Source organism: Ammospiza caudacuta, chromosome 3, assembly GCF_027887145.1.
Source record: "Ammospiza caudacuta isolate bAmmCau1 chromosome 3, bAmmCau1.pri, whole genome shotgun sequence".
Taxonomy (NCBI): domain Eukaryota; kingdom Metazoa; phylum Chordata; class Aves; order Passeriformes; family Passerellidae; genus Ammospiza; species Ammospiza caudacuta.
This window is the reverse complement of record NC_080595.1, coordinates 72479175-72502456: the sequence shown is the minus strand read 5'-3', so window position 1 is coordinate 72502456 and position 23282 is coordinate 72479175. Positions and strand designations below refer to the sequence as shown.

The window sequence follows — 23282 nt, the reverse complement described above, 5'->3', positions numbered from 1 at the left end:
TCTTCCCTGACCCATTGCATGAAAACAGTGTTTTTCAGTGCCTACGTGCACAGATTTCACCCTCACTGTGTCATCTTGCACTTTCATTTCCTTTCTCATGGTTTCTGGGGACAAGGCTTTTTAAAAGGCAATGTTTCATTTTCTGCTTTCAGAAGAACATCTCTGATGGCAATCTTTCAAATTTCTATTCTTGACTGCTCAAAGTTGAGCCAAGTGGGAGGGTTAAGAAGAATTCTGCTACAATTCATCTAATGGGCTTCCCAATTTTCCATTTATTAAAGTACTGTATTTAACATTGTTTATGGAACCTGAATTACAGGGGTGATTCACATGACTGAGAAGAATGTACTTAGAATACAGCATCAGCAAACAGGCTGAACTGATATTGAAAGGGGGGGAAATAAACAACTGTATTGAAGCAGAAGGTAACCCTCGAGCCTTTAGAGAAAAGCAAAACTACTTAGCTAATAATAAGCAAAAATAAAGAAAGGCAGAAATTAAAAAAAAAAGGAAAGTAAAAGAGGAGGACAGGAGGAAAATGCATGGACAAGGCAGAGACTTTTCTTATTTTTCATCTTTTCAGTCACTCTGGAATAGTCTTGCATCCTCATGGCTCACAAAATTCTTGGTAGAGAAGAATTGTATTGATACTCAGTCCTCAGCTTCAGTGGCCCCCATTCTGCCTTTAATGTTGCTTCCACAGTGTCAGAAAAGGTCTCAGCAATTTAAGTGATACAACTAGATCATGAACCCTCAGCAAATGTCTGCATGCCTTTTAGCCATCCTGCAACCAGCTAGTACTTGAGTCAAGCATTTCTGCCACATTCTACTGGAAGTCACAAGGAAATGAGTTCTTTGCTTGAAATCATCTCATGAGATGTGCAATGAGACAAGACATGCGGCAGGTTATTGTGCAATTGCAGCCTTACACCAGGATAGTTCAGAGCATGGCACAGGGAAAAAGGGCCTATTTTTTGACTGCAGTGGGAACTCAAAACACAGAAGAGATAGGGATAAAATAAAGAAGTTAAATCCTTTGTTTTATTGCTGCTTTCCTCGAGTGGATTCCATCAACACCATCTCTGCTTGGTTGCTGTGAAAAGTGCCGTTACAGAAATCTGCCACTCATTTTACTTTAAAGATTGATCTTAGCATTTGTTTTCCATCACAAACAGTTTGAATCTCTCCCCATTCCTTGAACCAAATCTTTATGTAGTTTCTGGTTGACTTAGGTGCCCCTAGGAGCCACTCCTCACAAACACATCCAGAACAGAAGTACTTGAAGCACAGCCTGGAAGGACCTTTCCTCTCCTTCACTTGGTTTTAGACAGAGGCCAGCCTGTTCTTCTTCCCTTAGTGCTGAGTAGCTCTTGACAAGAAAGAGCTGGTCTTTTGGTGGAGTATGGGGTCTCTGCTTTCTCCACAAGTCTGCAGACACCAGCAGGTTTTCAAAGGGCATCTGCCACTAGGGCTTCTCTTGAGACTACTCAGGGTTTGTGAGACAACACTGTTCCCTTTGCTTCTTAGCAGCTGGCCAGGAGTAGGTGAGGGCACAACTCAGATCTAGATCACTTATGTTCACAGAGATTTGGTTGCAAATATTAAGAGGAGTCCTACACAGAATTTGTACAGACCCAAATAAACTGAGCTGTCAGAGACACCAGCTTGCTCTGAGCTAACAAGGCCTGACAGACAGCGTGCCCCTTCACACCATGGCCATGGCTGCAGGACACCCTCCAGGAGAAAGTACATCACCACCAGCTCTGCATGAGCAACTCTTCAGGCTGCACAGGCACAGCTGGGGAGGAAGGCAAGGTCTCTGAAGGTCTGCTGTCAGAGCTTCACCAGCAATAGCAAATCTCATACTGTCAGCTCAGGGGTCTTTGTGTTACAAACACAAATGGGTTTCAAGTTCTTAGCACCATGGTTCTAAAACACATATGCCCATACATAAAAATTGTCTAGCTCTAGCACACTAGAAAAATGCTAGGTGTAGGTTACCTTTCAATAAAAATGCTCTTTTCTTCCTGAAGAAATATCAGATGTGATGCAAATGGTAAAAAGGGCTTTGGACAGAAAGGGGGGAGATTTTTTCACTTCTGTCCTTTAAACAAAGACAGGAAAAAAGATAGTCCTAGTTTACTTTCCTCCTGTGTCATAGAATCATCTTGTCTTTTTGTCTTTGGACATAAGTACAAGGCTACTGTCTCACTGTACTTGTATGTTGTAATTTAAATTAATTGCACTGTTGATAGTGACTGGAAAAAAATCCTTCATCCATTAGGAACATCCTCCAGGGAAATGTATGTGTGCCTAAAAAATAGAGATTACTTTTGTAAATAAGAACAACATTCAATTAGTTATGGGAGTCCCATCTAATATGATGAGGAAAAGGCAACTCAGAGGCCACACTGATATTTGATATGTGGTACACTGTGCTCTGACTTTGAAGGTAGGCCAGGTACAAGAAAAGAAAGAAGCATCTGTTATCAATCCTTGTGAAAAAACCCAATAAAATTAATTCCAGAATATGTGTCCTACCAAGATGCTGGACTACTCCTTCCATGGAATAGCTCCCATGTCTTCACCGAGCCACTGTCAATCATTTATTGCTGGTCCAACCTCAGAGGCATCAGAACATCTTATTCATCAAAGCTGTCCAGATTTTGTATGCCAGCATAAATCCTGTTTCTCAATTATGCTAAGTAGGTACTACGTGTCATTGGACCTAAATCAAGGCAGAAAATTGTATTCCTATAAATCATTGTTTGGGAAAGGTATAATTAGAGGTGAAGTCATAGTATCTGAATGGCACTAAAATGAAGAAAGATGAAGTGAGAATGATTACTTAAAGCTGCCTATTAGCTTGGAACATATTAGTATTGCCAGCAAGACTCATCTTTACTTTCTCTAACAAGACACCAGGTTTTTTTGCCAGTGTCATTCAAGGTGCCTTTGAGCACATAGGTGTGTATTTTGGCATTATGTAACTCCATTTGATGCTATATCTGAGAAAACCGCTCCACCTAAATATGTGGTACACCACCATGACAGACATGTTGATCAATCAAAACTGCTGCCAGGCAGTAAGAGAGCTCAGAAGGGTAATTAACCAAAACTGAAAGTTAGTAGAAACACCAACATCTGTCATGCAGGTAATAATAATAATTCCATTTTGGTGACATCAGTATGATTACATTGTGTCTCAGATTCTTATTATTCTCTATATAGCCTTTTGTAGAGAATGCTTTCTAGAACTCCTGATGGAGAATCAAGTTAATAAGCTGTGATCATGGGAATTTTTTGAATTAGCTGTTAATGGTTAGATTCTTTGGCCCACGTTAGGGAAGGAGTAAGCAGTGCAGAGGGCGTTGTTCTCCAAGGAGCTCAAGGCAAATGGAGGAAGGAAGAGTGCCTCTGAGGATAGGCTTTACTCACCCTTCAGCTTTGAGCATCCAGGAGCTGTGGGAGTCATAGCTGTGAAGCAAATGTTCTCTGAATCACAGAGTTACTCAAGAGACGCAGTTCATGGTGCACCCTGTCTGGTAGGCTGAAACATACCCTGGGGACTAAAATGTCTCTCGGAAAAGAAATCAAAATGTTTGTAATAAAAAAGGAAGTAAGGTGACTTCAAAATTCTCCAAATGCTCTGTAACAAAATTACTTGCACTTCATTTTGACCCAACATGGTGGCAACTAAGAGGGATAGTGGCAGACTTGATAAAAACAAGTAGACACAAATATTAGTGACCTAGATGCATATTTGGAAGTGACTCTGACTGGGGACACTTAGAGCAAAACATATGTCTGAGAGGAATGTGCACAGAGAGGAATGTTACTGTAGCAATTGACTGGATAATAATTCAGGAGCTCTACTGCCTCCTATTTCTGGTATTAAGATTATTTCCTATACAGAACAGGAGAGCTACTAAAGCTATCCAAAGTTTTCACAAGTGCCTGTGAAACTTTGGAAACTAAATGACAGGACTCTTGGAGTTGGAAGTCCAGAGCCAGGTTTAGCAGGAGCACTCTGCACTGATTTTCATGAGACCTGGACTCACACAGAAATGGAGGGGGCATCAGCTAAATCATTTAAGTCCTCTTCCAATACAGTTGTACAAGCACTTCCAAGACCCAGCTGACTCATGCTTGGGTTGCACTGTGCTTGTGCAATGCCACACATAAAGCTTTTATTGAACTCCATATGCATCTTGAAAATACACTACTCAACCACGCTTAGACATGATTTTGTCATTTCATTGCAGCCTCTTTGTCACTCTCAATTCTTCTGTACTTCATTCTCATGCTTTTTTAAAAAAAGAGTCTCTGTTTGACCAGTTTTTGCAATATAAAAAGCAATCTACGCTGTAACTTTTTTTGTAGCTGCACATCCTAATTGAAAGGCAATTCTGAGGCAAGGATCTTGTTCTTCGTTTTTGTCAAACACACACAAGTGCTTTTTAAAGTGACCTGGAGCTTATATCAGTTGCAGTACTAGCAAGAAAATTACAGGGGCAAATAACAGCTTCTGGGATTGAACTTGGCAGAGAAGTCCAAATGAGGTTAAATGTGATTTAGTGTCACACTAAGCTCTGGTGTGAAGAAAATGGAAACTGCACCAGCAACAAGGAACAAGAAAGATGAGTTATCTGATATTTGCATTTTTTCTTACTTCCTATTAACACACAACTCCTTATTTGAGGAAAACATTTCCCTCACAAAGTGCCTTTGTAGTAGTTTCAGCAGAGAAAAATAGAAATAAAAACACGCTGTAGTTTTATCTCCATGCAAATCTGCAGAAAAGTCCTCACTCTACAATTACCTGCAACTCCACTGGATAGCACAAGCATGATCATACTGGGTCAGAGCAAAGGTCCATCAGCTCAGAGTCCTGCCTCCCACAGTGATCAAAAGCAGACTCGTGAGAAGATTACAAAAATCTCCAGAACAAGCATATGATGGTATTTCCCACTGATGTTCTCACGGCCTCCTCAGGCATTTCCTCAGCCAGACATGACTGCTGAATGTTTAATCTTGGTAATTTTTTTTCCATGAGCCTGTGCAGGCTCGCTCTGAGTCCTATAAACTTTTACCACCTGCCGCACAATGCAGGAAGAAATCCCACAGCCTAATTACAGACTATGTGCAAGAAACACCTTATTATTGTTGTTATTGTTGTTGAGAGCTGGATACCTGCTGCTCACCTTCGCACCTTAGACTGGAAAAGACTGTGAGCAAACACTCCTTGTTTATCCCCTCACCTTGACTGACAATTTTACAAGGCTCCCAGTTGTACCTCTTGTTCCACCCAGCAACTCTTCACCAACCATGTGTCTCCTTTGGGAACCTTCCAGAGTTCTCTCTCCTTCCTCAGGTGGGGACCAGAACTGTGTGGGCTTGTCAGCACAGATTTATCCAGTGGTGGTGTTCTTATAATTTTTTTTTTACTGAAAGGGAATCAATTTTATTTTCTTTTTATCGCCACTGAGATGAAATTTTGACAGAATTATCTGTTGTAATTTTGAGATTTTGGTATTGCATGATGAATGCACTGACATGTAATGATCAAGTCAGAGGCTGTAATTTTATATATTGGGATTGGTTTCTTTCCCCCAGGGGCATCATTTTACCAACACACTGAGCTCTCCCTTTGAAAGGAAGTTCCACTTTTTGAAGTATGCCTTCTTGCTTTAATAAACTGTTTAATCCTACTGTTAGGCAATGCCAGCATCCTCTCACCCCTTCTTAGGGCTTTCTTCACATGTGGTATGCATTTCTTGAATGCTTCCAGTATGTCCCCAAAAGGTCCCCATGCCATCTGCCAGGACTGAATTCCCCCAACTAAGCCTTCTGATTTTTTTTTGAGCAAGTATTCTCCTTTTTATGTAGCCTCTTATTTTGAAGTTGCCATAAGTGGGTAAGTTCTCTACCTTAATAAGTACGCTTATGAGCATACTTTGATAAAAGAAATTAGAAGATTAGACATAGATCCTACAAAAAAATAAAAATATAAACTCATAAGTCAACATCTGTGGCAGCCACCAACCTACCTGATGTAATGAAGTATGAATCAGAACATAAAGGTGATATAATGCTCAGGCAATAGGACAGCTGTACCAACATGATGTGTAGATTTCCCTCAGTGAGGCATGTAAGGATCTTCAGCACTTTTAGTTAAATAAAATTAATGCTTTTAAGTGAAAGCACATTAGAAGGCACATATCATGATCTTGGAACAGACACCATGGACAAAATTTAAATTCATCTTTCCTACATTTTTTTTCTTTGTGAACCACTGAAAAAAGCATCTATTTACCAAAAAGGTGCCAGTCCCATCCCCAACAAGTTGTAATTCTTACCATAATTGATGCCTGATTGCTGCATCAAACTGCAGAAACACCACTCCTCTGTAAATGGCTAACAGCTGGGATACTCTGCTGAGATCCAGTAAACTCTGGAAGCTGTAAGAATTTTCTGTGTGTCTTGAAGTTCAGTCCCTGCAATCTCAAGAAGAGTAAATTTATCAGGTAAGGTGTCATAAACTGCACATAAAAATATGTCAGTTTTGTAAACTCATTTTCCCTCCAGAGGTTTTGTATTCAGGACTATCTCAATTTTTCATCCTCCCCTGTGATGGAGAAGAATCTGTTTAGAACCCCCTCAGCATTACAAAACCAAGCTTTAAGAATAGAGATTGTGGCAGGTGGACAATTATGTGGATGCAGTAAAGTCAGGGAGGAAAAGGCATAGTAATAGAAAGTTGCAGGCAATTCAAAAGAACGGTTCTTTCACTGGCCTTTCCCATTAAAAAGTTAAACATTATAAAATCCAAGCAAGGATGGTGGTAAATTCTCCTAACTATCATGTTAAGATTAGGTTTGTCAGACACAAGCAGAATCATGTTCAGAGATGGCATTTTGCTTACTCCAAAGACCTAAACTAGATACTACTTGATTAGGGATGAGAAGGACAACATTTCCAACAGTTTCTTAATGAAATACTTTTTCAGCTCAATCATGCAAGCTGCAGAATATTTTCCTTCTGAGGCTCCAAAGTTTTTTATTCCCTCTAAGCGTAGGGAAAACTTCTCAAAGCAATGGTTCTGTGCAAGTCATTATCCTTGCAAGAGCACCTGCTCTTTCTTGGTGCTTGCAGGAAGTGTGCACACAGGGCTTGACGGGCTCCCAAGACAGCCCTGGCAGAAGTGATTTAACTCAGAACTACCTGTTATAGAAACCCAATGTTCTCTCTGTCAGACTGGAGGGCCTGCCATCATTCAGGGAAGTTAAATGATCTGATTTGGAGGAGAGGGAAATTATTCCTCAGCAGCAGCCACCAGAAAGATCTCTTGGTTATGAGCAATGGAGTAAAACTCTGCGCAAAATTGTTACAAAAAGTGTTACAGAGAAGCAGAGCATTGCCCATATTTTCTGTTTTAAAAGTGTAGTAGCTAGGCACATGTTAGATCTATTCCTCCTACATCTGGTTATGTGGTTTCTCGCTGATCATTGAGCTCAGCCTTTTTGATTGTTTCAAAGCTCATTATGCATGCTAATTTACGTGAGCTTTCTCAGTCATATACAAATGAAGTTACTGATATGCACTTGATTGCACAATGAGTGCACACCACAGAACAGGAAGGGCTTTTTGTCAGAGAAAATAAACCCACTTCAAACATCAAACATTCATAAGCACAGTAGTAAAATAAAAGCTGTAACAAGTATTTATGATTCACTGACTCCTTTCTTCCTTCCAAAATGAAAATTCAGGAAGATAAATTCAGAACTGATAATAAAAATCTTCCTCACATAAGAAGAAAAATACATAAAGGATAAAATCTGGAGATATTAAAAGACCAAGCTGGTCTTTTATATATTTTAAGTAATTATTGAAGAATTTATTGTTTTTATTAAACTGTTGTGATAAATTTTTCATTTGGTAACAGATACCAGGACAAAAGGAAAGCTGTGCAGAAAAACTTTTTACTCCTGTGAGCAGCACCAAATGTACAGATAATGCAAGAGGGGCATTTCCTAGTGACAGGAAAACAGCCCAGACACAGCACTCACACCCACAGAGAAAATGGTACACATGAAATGCCATGGTTTGAAATTCCAGCTCCTTATACTTTGAGAATACTCCAGGGGCTGAAAAGCAGAATGCCAAAAGAGTACTTCAGTACTTGGGATGGGATTATCTGACTGACCTTGGCTGCCTAATTATCATACATCAAGTTTAATTGGGCTCCTGCAATCTCAGGCACCTCCAAAGGGACTTTCATCTCACTCACAATGAATACATTTTGGCTGAAGGTGTCTTACTTTGTTAGAGTGTCCTGCAGAGATGTCCAGTGACAGCAGAGGTACCAAACCTGTGCTGAGATGTCACACACCCCCTTGCTGTTACCTGCTAAAGGAAAGGCAGGCAAATCCCAGGCCTGCAGTCATTTGACTTGAATAACAAGCCAAAGCTCTTAGGGAAACCAGGCCTATCTGCCTCCTTGCAGGATGACACACACCTCAGCTGTTTCACCCTTTGGAAAGGAGAGGAAATGACACATTCACTATAGCAACCTCAGCCTGCCATTTCAAATCTTCTGGTGAAGAGAAACTCATCATTGGCTGATCAGATGGTTTAACAGGTGCTTGCTAAAGGTGGAAGAACAATTTTTGGACCATGTTTTCTATTCCCTGCAGGAGCAGACCTCCCAGGCCTGGTGGGTGCATTGCTTTTCTGTGAGATCATGACAGATCTGTGATGCTGTGGAAACACAACAGCCTTCCTCAAGTAAAATGCAAAAGGAAAAAGAAAATAAAAAGGATAAAATTTCATCTTGACTTTATTCTTCACTTGACATCAATTTCCTCCTTTTTCCCCCTTTCTCACTATCAGCATTTTACACTCTTTAGCACCTGGAACCATCTGCTTAAGCACTCAGTATGGGTCACTTTTCAATCCTTTTGGTCACTTCCCAGTCTGGGGTCAGGATTTAGGACACAAAAGCAGTTTGGGGAATTTCCTAACTGAGCACAGGCCAGGATATATGATACCACATGGTAAAACGTGTCCACCATTTCTAGGCTTAGGTGAGGAACTCTGAGAGCAGCCTGCAGACAAGACAAAGGCACAAATAAAACCTTTCAGATGACTGTCCCCAAGTACACCCACCAAAGTAGCAAATATTTTTGCTTCTTGGGTCACAGCTGCTCCCAGAGACCAAATAAGACCTTGCTGGGATGGCACTGGGGATCCCAGAGCAAGTTCAGCCACTGGGTTTTGTTGAGGTTCTGAGTATCACTCCCAGCTCTCACCATTCCATCTAATGAAACAGCTTCTGATTAAGAAACTGCTTCCCCAGCATCTCTTACAACTGCTTTCCTCAGTGTTCACATTTACTCAAACAGACACAGCCAGCCTTCCCTCACAGTCCTTTCTCCCAGCTCCCACATGCCAGGGCCCACCAGGTGCCACATCCCTCCTGTTCCCTGCCTTACATATTTCTGCAGAAATAAGTCAAGAGGTCAAAAAGGGCCTAGCTGAAAATTTCAGTGTGCACAGGGGCAGGGAAAATACTACACAAACTGGTGGGCTGGAAAAAAATCAGAAACTTGGAAAATTTGGCTTGGTTTTGGTTAACTTACATGTGACATTTAACCTAAAGGACCCTTCATTTCCATTTACTTTCATTTCTACCTAAAAATCAAGAGGACCAAGGAGGATTCCCTTTGTTCCCTCTGCCTGGCAGCCCGACCCCAGCATTGCCTTTTTCCCAACCTGTAAATGAAACTCAAAATGCTTTTAGAAAGGAGGCAATGTAAGAGCAGATCTTTGTTTTAATGTCTTTAGGGGCAGTTATGGAGAGATGCCCACAAAAGCCCATCCCGCAGGGATGAGTATATTTTTGCAGGTTGTAGGAAATTAACATAATAGATAAAAAGCATCAATTAGGAGGACAAGTACTGATGCAATTCCCCCCCTAGTCAAGCCCCTTCTCTGGAGTCCCCCCTTTGGCATAGCTGTACTTTGCCCATGAAGTGTGTCTTGAAGAGTTGTTCTCAGCCTTGGCTCCCAGGAAGAACCAAGACAGCACTGGGGCCTTGTACCCCATGAGGCTTGGAGCTCTGGAATGTGTTTTGTCTTTCTGCCTAGGGAAAGGCCACAGACAACTACTAGGAAAACAAGTCACTAATACAGTAGGCTACAGAGCTACAAATGCATGTGCAAAGAATACAGAGGAAATACAAAAGGAAAAAAAGCAAAAAACCCAAGCAGCATCACCAGGACCAACCATTGTTGTCATCATACTGCAGAAGTCCCATACCTTCTCGGTGATTTCTCATGGGCGGCTCCTTGCAGCACTGACTCTTTCTTCCTCACAGCACAAGCAACAAACTCCAACTCTCTCCTCACCCAGCTGACCCACTCTTTTGTGGCACTCGGCTTCTTACTGGACACAGCTGTGGCCTATTAAGGGCAGGCCTCTTCCTAATCTTTGGTGATTAGTACAGCTGCAACTCCTCAGGTGTGAGACTACCTTCTGCACTATTTTCTTACATTCTATCCCTCCACAAACCATCATGGTGAGCTGTGAAAAGTAGCAATCCCTTGCCCAGTCCTGTTGTTCTCTGACACTGCTTTGGGGTTTTTGCTACACTTTAGCCTGATGCCCTGTGTCTGCCAGGACCCCCAGCTACTTCTGCTTCTGCCACTGATTTGGGGTCAGGGCTACAATTCAATTCACAGCCCCAGGGGTCTGCTCAGCTCTGCTGTTCCAGCTGCCACTCTGAGCTTCCTGCTGCAGTCTCTTTAACCACTGGGAGTGGCACTGAAGCCGGCTGCACCCCATGAGTTTGCAAAGGGAGCCACGCTCTCTTTCTCCCTCATGACTGAGCCGTCATTACTGCCTGGTGTGAGGCGGCCGCCCTCGGCCCGCAGCGCCCCCTGCCGGCACAGGGGAGTCACCGCAACTGCCATGCCCGGCCGGGAGCCAGCAGCGCCCCCGCTGGCTGGGACCGGAACTGCACCGAAGGGGGAGCGCCTGCTGCAGGCGGAGCGCTGGGACCGGGTTTGCGGCTCTGTTTGTGCCGCTGCTGTTGTTGCTGGTTTTTTGCCTTGTTATACACTACAAACTAGGAAAAAGCAGTTATTCCTTTTCCTATATGTTTAGCTGAAAGCCCCATAAATTCGTAATTGTAATAATTTGGAGGAAAAGGGGTCATACGGTCCGTTTCAGGATGGTTCCCACTTTCCTTGGCAGACACCTGTCTTTTAAACCAAGACAGGAGAGAGAAATGTTGGGGTAGCACCATGCTACCCTTGGTGTGCCTTTTATAGTTCCAGTCTCCCTGAAGGTCGAAGCTTTATAGGTTTTTAAACCCTAACCCTACGTGGAGCCCTTTGCTAAGGCTGAGGTGCTCAGCAGCTGGTTTGTTCCACAGAGCAAGGTACAAAGGGAGCAACACTGGGGCAGTGCTGTGCTGACCTTGGCATGCTTTCTGTAGTTCCAGTGTTCCTGGAGCTCTGGGCTTTGTGTTTCTTTCAACCCTTACCCTAAGTGTAACCCTAACCCTAAGTGAAGCAGTAAAAGCAGCCTTTTGCTGAAGCTGAGGTGGTCATTACATGTCTGGTGCCAAGGAGTAGCAGCACAAGGTGTGGAGGCAACAATGTTGGGGCAGTGCTATGCTCTTTCACAGCAGGCAATCTGCTAAATGTTCTGGATCCAAAAATCCTGCTGTTTCCCTCCTCCAGATCCCCATCCATCTCCTTTCACAGATAAGAGCTCTCCAATTCCCTCTCTGTGCTCTGTGCTGACCTTTGTGTCATGCCACCAAGTGTTTAAAATGCTGCTTGATTAAAGCCATAAACTGCATTGAGGGATGTGGCTTGCTAATGCCTCCCGTTTCCAAGAGCACAACAATTGTCTGCCTTGGCTCTCAGAAGCACTTAGCAAAGCCATCATCAGATACCAGGGAGAGCAGGAATAGGAGCTGGACAGAGCTTCTTGGGGTATTTGATAGACATGTTCTTACCAGTGACCAAATTTCCCTGTTTTATGTGCTTGACCCCCCTTTGTTTCTTCCCCTCACTTTTAGTTTTGTGTTATTATTAACTTGGAGAGACTGAACCTTGTGGCAAGGCAGGACCAGCAAAGAAGAGACAGACAATCCTGACCCACTTGTAGGTCAAGTGGGGCTGAGGCAGTGAGCTGAGACTTAACCACATTCTGCATGGACTAGGGACAGGGGCAGGGGAAGACACAGGAAAGTCAAGGTCCAAGGTTAGGAAATGCAAACACAGTAATTTTGAGAGAGAATGTGTGAAATATCCACATCTCAGTGATTCTAGTGCAGGTGTACTGTGCTCAGCCATGAAAGCCACAGCCAGACAGGCATGAAGAGGAAGTTTTGATAAGTGAAGTTCAGCAGGGGCCCCAGGGTCTCTCAGGAGGGGAGCTCTGGCAGATATGAGTGACCCTGGAGGCTCTGCAATGTCACCTCTGCCATGTGGCACCAGGTGTGGGTCCTGCGAGAGCCCAAAGCAGCAGTGAAACCTGGCCCTGTCCAGAGTGTTTGTGGCACAGCCCTAGGCATACAGTCACCCACAAATCATATTAACCTTGTTATTCTATAGGAAAATTCTGCATTCTGAAATTCTGTAGCAAGAAAATTACTTTGGTTTAGTCTGCTACTTTTTGCTAGCAAGTTGCTGTATTAACTACATAGAGATAAAGTAAAAGCTAAGTATTAAACTTCATTCTAGCTTCAAAAAGCTTCTGGAAAGCCCCAAAACCCACATGATCCATGATGTGCAGAAGAAAATAAATCAGAAGATGACTCTAGTGACATCTGAAAGAGTCAGGCAAGAGTAGCTCTCCTCTTTTGTCAGGAAAATTAAGATACCCTCTCTGGGGAATATGGGAGCTTAATAAATTTCCTTGAGAAAAGGAGCCTTGCTGCATAAAGGCAGCAAAGCCTTGTCCTTTGTGTCAATGCATTTGCTCTCAGCTCCCCACTGGAGTTTGCAGGCAGGCTGAATTGGACTGATAGGAAATTACTTCTCTACTCCTTTGTGTTGGAGTGCTAATATGTTAGGCCTAGCAGAGCAATTTAAAGGTCAGAATTTTTAGTATTTTAGGTATGTCACGTTAGTAAAATTACTGCATGGATATGGGCAATTTGAGTATTCATGGACACAGATAGTAAAACAAAGAAAAAGAGGAAATAAAAGGTATGAAAAATGTGACCTACTGTGACTCCTTGTGGTTGTAATTAGTGAATAAATGCTCAGTTCCAAAGAAAAGCCATATTTTTTTCTCAATATTTACAAAGAACTCCAATATACAACTGTGGGCCAGGTCATTATTGACAGAACTGGTCTGTAATGAAATTGCATTTTGGCTTTGATACCAGAATGAATTTGATATTGCTGCTCAACAGAGGCTTTGCAATCTGTTTGCAATGACATTTACTTTTTGCTGTAAACATTTTAGGAAAGCTGAGAAGCACTAAGCTATAAAGCATACCCAGTGTCAAATCCCAGGGATTACTGAAGGATTGATATTTTGTGACAGTGATACCCTCTGATGTGTGGTTTTTTTCTGGATTTTTTTTGTTTGTTTTGTTTTCTCCCTCTGTCCCTGCAGAGCTCTAGAAACACAGGGCAAAGCAAGAAAATGTCTCAGTTGTACACCCCCAGATAGCTGAAACAGTTGTTCAAAGGTTGATGGATAACTACCAAGAATCAGATACAGAGGTAAATACTCTGCATTTCTAGCTAAGAAACAGCTAAATCATGTTTACAGCTTTATTTCTTAAAGCTCTTGTCAATCAGTGACCTAAAAGAGAAACACATTTCTTAAGATTATGAGTTTAGATGCAGATTATGTTGGTTTGTAATAGCAGCATTGGCAGCAAACTTATGCAGTGCCCAGCTGCCTTCTGACAGGTTTATTTCAGCTTTCAGGTCTGTAGTAATGTGAAGATGAGTTAGGGCTGGAGGCTTATATGCAACTGCAATGCAGAACTGCAGGACTTTATTCAGAGAGTCAGTAGTGGGAACTCTTCTTCCTGAGTCATTGCTAAATCAGGGGTCAGTCATGATGTTAGGAAGCAGAATCAGTTTCTTTCAGGGAAATCTGAAAAAGAAAATATGACCACTTCTGGTAAAAAACAAAAACCATGTTTTTCAGTGAGGGAAGGGATGTTGGAGCCCTGCTACAATCCAGTCAGTTTCTATGCTGGGGATTTAATTTCTTTACTGAAAACTCTCTTTTAGCTTTAATTGGAAAAAACAACATTATACAGTTGCAGCTAGAAGCAGTCAAAAAAATGACAAATCTGTTTTCCATTAGTTCATTGAAATTGTAGGTTGGGCACAAACTTTTACATTGAATTATTTGATTTTGCTTCATTTTGGTATTGCAGAAGCACTTTATTTACAATAAAGTGACCATATTTCATTTTGATGCATGTTGTACATAGCAACTCTTGTGACTCAGGCCACCCACAGGGTTTCTTATTTTGTTTGCCTGGGTTATTTTTAAAAAAGTCATTTACAGCAGTGTTTCACTGTACTGGGCTGTGGCATCACAGCCAGAGAGTGCAGCAACTTAGAGCCCCATTCCATGATTTGTGAAATCATTTAGCATCATTTACTTTACCAAAACTAAGAAGTATGTTGAGAGCCTTGATTTGAGAGCAGGAGAAGGTGGTTTCTCTGGGTGGGAGGCAGTTGCTAAGTAAAAATTGGAGCCAAGCTGTCTGGCTGGGAAGTTGTTGAAGGGGAGCTGGGCTGCACAAGCACAGTCACTGTGCATGTCTGTGCTTTGCACACAGTGGAAGGAGGTGGCAGCCCAGGTGACACAGCTATGACACAAATTGGTGATGGCATTCCATTGAGTTGCAGCATTCAGTAGTCCCAGCTGGGACAGAGTCCCACTGCACAGACACATGGTGACAGCCGTTGAGAAGGAAGGCACAGAGGCTCTGGGGCTGTTGCTTAGTCATGCCAGAAGGACAGGCTGAAACTATCACCAGCTGTCTTTGGTGAAACAAAGATAACCCAAAGGCAGAGACAGTGGCCTGCTGCTCCATAGTTATGTGCACAATGGATTTTACACTGGTAACCTTCTAACTTGAACTTCTGCTCCTGGGTCTCCTCTTTTCACAAGGCATTGTCCCAGAGCAGTTCAGTCCTGTGCACTGACTGAGACAGAAAACAGAAAAACAGAAATGGGTCAGGCACTGCAGGGTCAGTACGAGATATTCTGCAGGTATCGTTGCAGAACCAGCTACTCTGGAGCTCTAAGCCGTGCAGCTTCAGTTGTGTGTTTTAGGATAGCTACTATGTGTGGGTGGAATTTTGAAAAGAAGTAAACCCAGCCAATAAATCAGAAATGCTGTCTTGTGGAATCGTGACATCCATGTCATCTGCTAGCTGACTTGGAGGCAGGGCTCCATTAACAGAAACTCCACTGCCGCAGGCATGTCAGCTTCTACAGAAACCTGCAGTAGGGACAAGACTGCTTGGGTTTCAAGGATGTTTGCACAGCAGAGTTAGAACACCTGCACTTTTAATTTTGTTCCTGGGTTCCTACTCTAATCCGGCCTCATTACTGACTACATGATTTCAGTTCTTCTCTCAGATTCTTATCAGGGTTTTTTTGCTGCATTTTCTCACGCTTTTCCTTTTTTTTTTTTTCTCCTACATCCTTTTCTGTAGACTGTCTGTTTGGCAACATTTCTTCTTGCCTTACTTACTGTCCTGTTCCATATGTTTGAAAAGGCTCGAGTTAGAGAGAAATGAGAAATGCATGTGAGGTTTCAGCTGGATGGAAAAATACAGGAGGAGTCCAAGTTTGGACCTCCTTGTAGCCTATGGGCAGTGGAGTTTCCTCCGACTCCTTCCACTTTGCCAGCCCACCACCACCAAATCCCTGTGTCACCTGTGTTGTACTCAAAGGAAGTGGCCCATGGTCACCAGCTGCCTAATGTCACTGCACTCTGCTTCAACCTCAGAAGAGACATCCCCCTCCCAGTTCCACTTCTCACTATCCTAAAGCAATCAACAGAGGCCACTGCAGGTCTGAAGAACAAACTCAGATGCTCCAAGGAGCTTTCAGAAGCCACAAGAAATGTTCAGGCATGATCAGCTAAAATGGGATGGCAGAAAGTTGAAAAACAAAGTATCTAAAGAACATGTATGAACCCCATGGGTTGTTCTATTATCTCCAGTAGAATCTTAGGATTCAACAAGCTTTTTGCTGATTTTGAAAAAAAGACCCAAATCAGAGGAAAGCTAGTGCTGCTCTGAACAAAGATCTCCAGAATTTTTAAGCAGGGCTAAATCTCTTAGTAATGTTCATTATAATACAAAACAACAACGAGCAACCAAACAAAAACTAACAAAAAACCCAAAGAAAATCAAACCAAAAAAACCCCAACCAACCAAACAAAAAAATCTGCAGAAAATTTCAGCAAGAACCCAGCGTAGTTATTAGCATTTACTGCTTAGGTCTGGCATGCAGAGGTGCCAGACTGTGCTGTTGGCTGAGCCCACAGTCTGCAGTTGTGCCTCTTTCTTATCTGAGGTGCATAATATGCTAGGAATGACTTCTAGCTTCCCTGCATTGTGTTTATCTCCTTGAGAGTGCTGTTCAGTGGTATGAGAATGGCCAAACATTTATACCTAGCAATGACCTACCTATGTGAAATTTTAATACTGCCATTTAAATCTGTTTAAGTTCTATCACACACCTTCCTACTTGTGCTAATCTGTGTGCCCTTTCTGAGGGCAGCTTGATTGCAAAATATCAACAAATGGAACACACAATTTTTTTATCATATATTAAATGATAAAAATGGTCATATATTAAATGATTAAATGGTCTGTATGTACAAGCTTATCAGAAAGAGCATATTTGTTCTGGTAAATGCATTACCTCACAGCTTGCTGAAGGAAGCTTGGTCACAGTTGTTCCAACTTTGTCTCTGGAGGCAGGGGAGGTCACTGATGCAGCAGAACCAGGTACAGGATCTTCTCCAAAAATTGGATTCCCTAATCCAGCTCCCCAGTCCTTCTGCTCCTCTGTTTTCAGGACACACTTCATTCTGTCAACTCTCTAACCTACCAGTGAGGAAATCTTTCCTTCCTGATGACTAGAAAGAGACATTTTAAGATAATGTATGAAATTTACACATTTCACAGAATCACAGAATTACAGAATGGGTAAGGCTGGAAAGAACCACAGTGGGTCATCTGGTCCAACCTCCCAGCTCAAGCAAAAGTCACCTTCAAATATTGGTCATGAATTTCCTGCTGCTTCCAGGGTGTCAATGTGTCTATTCAACAAACAGAGAAAAAGAAAATGGATTATTTCCTATCATCAAAGGATTATTTTAACCAAGCCACTCATTTAGGAAAATATTCTTGCTCTAATTAAATAGGTATCACAGAGCATATTCTGAGCTCTGGGCTGTTTACTCCTAAGCTGTGCTATTTGCTCATCTCTAGCTTTGCTCATTCACTTTCCCTGCTGTGATAGATTGTGGGGCTGTGCCATGGGAAGATTATGGAAATAACTGCTCTCAGAGCCCAGCTCAATGACTGAGAGGAAGAAAATCTTGATCTCAAAAAACAGTACTTTATCTTAGTAAAGTAAGGGATGAATATGAATCTCTAGTGCAGAACCTTTTTGTGACTTGTGTCCATCTAAAAGCACAAAATAAGAGGGGGAACTCAATCAGTGTTTCTGTTCTGCTGTATAACTCACCACAAGTGTAGCACTCAAAGGAATAAATTGCTGCAGCGTACCAGGTGGATGAATGTGTGAATCATTTGTCTCCTGCTGCTAGAAGCATCTTGTAAAAATGTCTGGTGGAAAAATAATGTACCTTCTCCGAGAAAGATGTATTCTCAATGGAACAGGTACCACATTACAGAGAGTGATGGAAGCTCTTTTTAGTTATAGCAGAGGGAATACTTTGGATATACCTCAGCTTGTAATATTCTGCATTATTTTTCTTGGAAACTTTATGTCTGCTGCATAATTGTATTGCTCACTCATAACAATGCCCTTGTTTTCAAGTAGTGCACTGATTTCTTTGTGGCTGCATATGTTATTACTTTGCAAAAATAAGACACCCCAATGTAGTCTATAAAAGCTGGCCTGATTGGGCCACAGAGCAACTGCCTGCATCAGATCCTCAGAGTTTTGATTTGATGGTACATGAGCCCATTAATGTCAATAGTGACTCTAGGAATATTGTGATTACTTTTGCACTTCTAAGAGGGAATCCAGTTTTCACCAGAGCCTGATTTTTAACCATGCTGCTGATACTTCCATTAAATACATACATCCCAGGACTGCCAACAGATTGCCTGCAAATGACACAATTAAAATTCCACTTTTTTAGTGCCTGGAGGCAAGAAGAATATTGCTCTGTCTTCCTGATACATTGATTCTAGGAAAATTGTAAAGAAGAAAGACCATCTGGTTGTAGTTGAGAGACTTTTGAAATCTTCTGAGCGTCGCTTTCCCATATGTGCACACTCCATCTCTTACAGGTTTGTAATTGCAGGGAAAGTTGGATGTCTATTAGCTTAGCACTGAGCAACCATTGCTTGAAATCAGCAGTGAAGTGAGAAGGGACGAGTCAACAGCATGATTGATCTGAAGGCAAAGGTTGGCTCCACTGAAAATAATGGTGACTTGAAAGAACATTTTTCTAAGGCAAAGTAATACATCTGTGTGTCAGTAAGCAAAGACAAGGATAATGTGCTGGTTGAGCTCACTGCTGCTGTTACTGCATCCTGCCTGGGACAGGGGTTGGGTGAAGGGCTGGAGGTGATCCATTACCAGACTCTGTTCACTCATTACTTCCTGTCATGAATCTTTGCGTGTTTATGCTCCAAGTGCAAAAATGTTGGGCCCTTAGAACTTGAATAACTACATGTATTTGAATTGGATTGGGTCCTCACTTGAAAACTCTACTTTCAAACTGTTCTGAACGAAACCACCACCATGCTTTCTTACACAGGTGAACATCAGAGAGGTTGAACTTGGATCTGAGGAAGTATAAATGTAAACACACACTCAGTCATAATGTCAATGTTTTCATGTACTGCCATTGTCCCTTTTCTGGGCAGGGGAAAGAGACTGTGGTATTTCAGTGACACTGATAAATGTGTTGTTAGGAGTTTTATCTTCTTCTTGTGCAGGCTGGTCACATAAAAGAATGGGGACAGAATCCTTTTTCACACTAGTGGTTATTTAGAATAAAAAATATATTCAGCTTTTTGTTTTGAAAAAGAGCCCCCAAAACTGATCTTCTGGGAATTATCAACTAAAGCCTGGAAAGTTATTTCCAAGCTGCAACTTCCAGATCAATTTCTTTTATAGTCAAACATATTCCTCCTCAGCAAAGTTCAATTTGTGCTGAAATTATGGTAGTAAGCCAGTGAATACAAATGAGATCAAATGGATAATGGCGATATACTTCTGTCTAAAGCAAATATGTCTGCAGCTCACTCAAGCAGAGAAGCTTGCAAAGCAGGGTATAACTGCAGTGCCATCAGGGTGAGAAGGGCTTTCAGCACCCCAAATGTACCTGGGAGGTGAGCATAGCCAGAAGTAAAGAAGGAATCAGTGGAAATGGAAGAGAAGGGTGCAGGGAGACCGTGGTGTCCCCACTGGGAAGGGACAGTGTGCAGATGCAGTGGACACAAAGAGTGGAGAGCTCCTGTGCAGCACAGGCTGTGTTTGAGCAGAGCCAAGGGAACTCGGTGAGCTGCTGCCCACCACAGCCAGGGCTGCTTGCAGGGTGCTTAGGAAGGATCAGCAGGGAAGAAGAGGAGTGGGGATTGTGTTCTGTGTAAGGGGCTCATTCCCTGCACAAAGCTCGTGAGGGAGTGCGCAGAGGCACTGCTGACAGCCTAGGAGTCAAGGTCAGAGGAGGGAGGAATGTTAGAGAAGATTAATGACTGTGGTAGGCAACCTGTGACAGTCTGCCTGGTCAAGAGAACAAATTAGATGGATTTGTCTACAGAGGGACAGGGAAAAGTGGTTTTGATTTGATGCCTTGGAGTTCATCTGGAAATGTACTGGAAAGGGAAAACAGCACTGTGAAAGCTGAGGCAGTTCCTGGGTAGCACTAGTGATAATATCTTAAGAGCAAATGTTAGAGGAGCCAACTCTGGTAAATCCCTACTTCTGCTGCTCACAAACAAGGAAAACCATGTGAGGCTGTATTGACTGTGAAATTACTTCAGGATCAGGAGAAAGGTTGCAAAATTATGCTGCAGACTTAGGACTTGGTACTTCAGGAGAGTGGACTGTGACTTATTTAGGGAATTGATTGGCAGATTCCCTGAAAGACTGTCAAGAGAGAAAAAGTGCAGAGGAAAACTGGTTGATTCTCAAATAAAACTGAGATTTCATAACCAGCTACCCTGTTATGCAAGAAGACCAGGGAGTTTAGCAGAAATTTGGCCTTGCTTGCCTTAGCAAGGAGGTTCTTGAGGAACTGAAATATGAAAAGGGAGATTGCAAAGAGTAGAAATGTGGGAAGGTCACAGAGCTGGAGTATTGGAGTTCAGACCCAAAGTGATGAAATGAGGAAGGCCAAAGCCCAGCTGCAGAGTAAATTAATATGGGGCACAAAGGCTAAGAAGGTAAGTGGGCACTGAATGGTAGACCTTCTCTGCAGAGACACCTCTGCCAGGAGGGCCAGAACCTCCAGCAGTCCTCCAGAATTTCTGTAAGAGTTTTCAGCAGGAAGACACAGAATCGTAGAATGTGAAGGGGTTGGAAGGGACCGTAAACACCATTCAGTCCCAATCCCCCCTGCCATGGGCAGGGACACCTCCCCTTAGACCAGGTTGCTCAAGGCCTTATCCAACCTGGCCTTGGGCACTGCCAGGGTTGGGGCATCCACAGCTTCTTTGGAACAAAGAAGAGGAAAACCTGGTGACTATCCCTTTCACGAATCCACTAATTTTGTTTTTAGTGAGGACACTGTAATTAGGGTCAACCAAGTATATGAATATAGTGTGAACCTGAATCCCCATTTGGCATAATAGTGTTCATTACCATTAACAGGGCTTCATTTTGGAGGGGTTCACTGCTTGCATTCTGGGATTAAATTTCTTCAATTTTTTCCCATTCACATTTCCTGTTTCCCCAGAGATGCAGTAATAGAAATTTATTGCCAAAGGCTGCACTGGTTCATACTGCAAAGTTTGAGCATTTGAAAGTTAAAAAGTGATCTAAAGAGTTGCATGCTTTTGCAATTGTGTTTGCTTCCAAACCATGTTACTTCCTGGGGAAATAATCCTTTTAGGTCTACTCTTAACAATGTCTTCTTTAGCAGGAACAGCTGCAGTTCATGCAAGATGAAAATACCAGGCTTAGCAAGCTGGTGTGTAAGCTAAAGGCTCTGAACTGCTGAAAGCAAAACCCTCAGAATGCACAGCTCTCTGCTAAGCTCAGAGATGCTGCAAAGATACTTCCTTACCATTTCATTTTTTACCACATCTAATTTTTTGCAAAACTCATGTTCAGGCTGGAGGGACCCATGGAATAATGGTGAACCTGTAGGAGATCTTGGTAATTGCAGATTTTAGGTAGAAATTCTAATTTTTTCCCCCACTGTCTTACGGGTATAATGGTAGTCAGTCTTCAAATGGAAAAAAATGTGGACCAAATATCTGACACTTGCTTGAAGCAAGAGTTTAGGAAGTATGTGTAAGCTATAATATTCCTAATTCTATCATTGACTCATAAGATGAATTATGACACTGCATCAAAATTTACTATTTCATAACTGACCAGAATGTATGGAAGGGAAGACAGGCAGACATGAAGTGAAAAAGAACTAGATTGTTGTTTGGGAAGTGGTAGCATTTGTTTTCTTGTTTTAATTGGTATCTGCTTAAATGAAGCAGAACACAGCATGAGGTTTATAAATTTAATTAAAGAAATAGAAGATTAAGGACAAAAATTACTAAATTAAACTGAAGATGGATGGAAAGAAAAGCACATGACTGCTGTAAATGAAGATTATTAGGATTGGACAAACAGGCTATTGATTGTTATTGTGGCTAATTAGCTGCACATGTCAAACTAATGCATCATATTTGTTAACTTTAAAAGGGTGAAAAAAATGGGCTTTGTGTTCTTGTAATTTTAAACCCTAATAAAATGGATAGACTTAGTTCAGCTGTACCAGGGAGATGCTAAATCATCAGAATATTTTACTAAATAGCTCAGTCAAACATTGATTGAATTATTGCAAATTGGTGGATTTAAATAAGAAATGAGAGCCATATTCACAGGATTTAAAAGGGAAGTCTGAAACTGAGAAAAAATTATTGGGAGAATTTGGCTTTTTTAAGATTAGAAGCAAGCTCACCTCACTGTGGCAGAGCTTTCTTGACTTTGGAATGGTCACAAAGATCTAAGAATTTATATTTCACTGTCCCCCACTTCAAGTACAGAGGATCCTGGACCCTGTTTTTTCCAGTTCAAATGGCTGGGAAAGGAGAGAGGGCTGCTGAATCTTGCCTGACATAGTAAGATTTTACTATGTTTGTATTTATGTTATTTCTTTTAAATACAAACACATTTATGTTTGTATTTAAAAGAAATAAAATACCTTGCCTGGAAGGAAAACAAGCTTCATCACACATATTTTTGCTTTAGAGACAATGAAGGGATAAACAGATTAGTAGGTGGACAAGTCCTTCTAATGCATGGGAGATCAAGTTTTGCATTTCTCTGAGCTTATTTGCACACAAGAATTTGAATTGCTGAAGTGTAAATATAATTACACATGTGCAGTTGTACCCATAGGAAACATCATCCTACACTTTCCCCTTTAGGGGACCCCTCTTGTCCATCCTCTTCCCATCCCTGCTTTATAAAAGGTCCAGCTTTTGTTAGAAGGTAGGAACAATTTAATCCCACTTTACTCAAAACTCTCTGAGAGATTTACCTTTCCAGAAACTCACTTCTCTATAAAAGACAGAAAATGAGTGCTCTCATATTGTTTCTGTTATGTCCTTTCTGTTTACAGGAAGCTCTTCAAAACAAAAAAGAGTGTCTGAATGCTGCTTTGTTTGAGAGGCAGCTCATGTCTGTGAGGAAAGCTCTTGCAAAATCTCAAGCAGACACAGTCAAGCTAAAGAAATGGCAATGTAAACTGGTATCTGAATTCTCCTCTCCATCTCACTTGCTTTAATGAGCAATTTGCCTGCTGTTATTCTTGACAGAAATGGATTAAAGA

At 41.9% G+C, this 23282-nt stretch overlaps 1 long non-coding RNA gene across 1 annotated transcript; it reads right to left on the bottom strand.

Annotated features, from left to right (window-relative positions):
- Positions 1–247: 247 nt before the first annotated feature.
- LOC131556136 (uncharacterized) lies at positions 248–10373 on the bottom strand. The gene is made up of 3 exons (XR_009274573.1): positions 10322–10373; positions 6360–6497; positions 248–2313 (listed from the first exon to the last, which is right to left on the bottom strand). It is a non-coding gene; the product is annotated as an uncharacterized LOC131556136 (long non-coding RNA).
- Positions 10374–23282: the final 12909 nt, after the last annotated feature.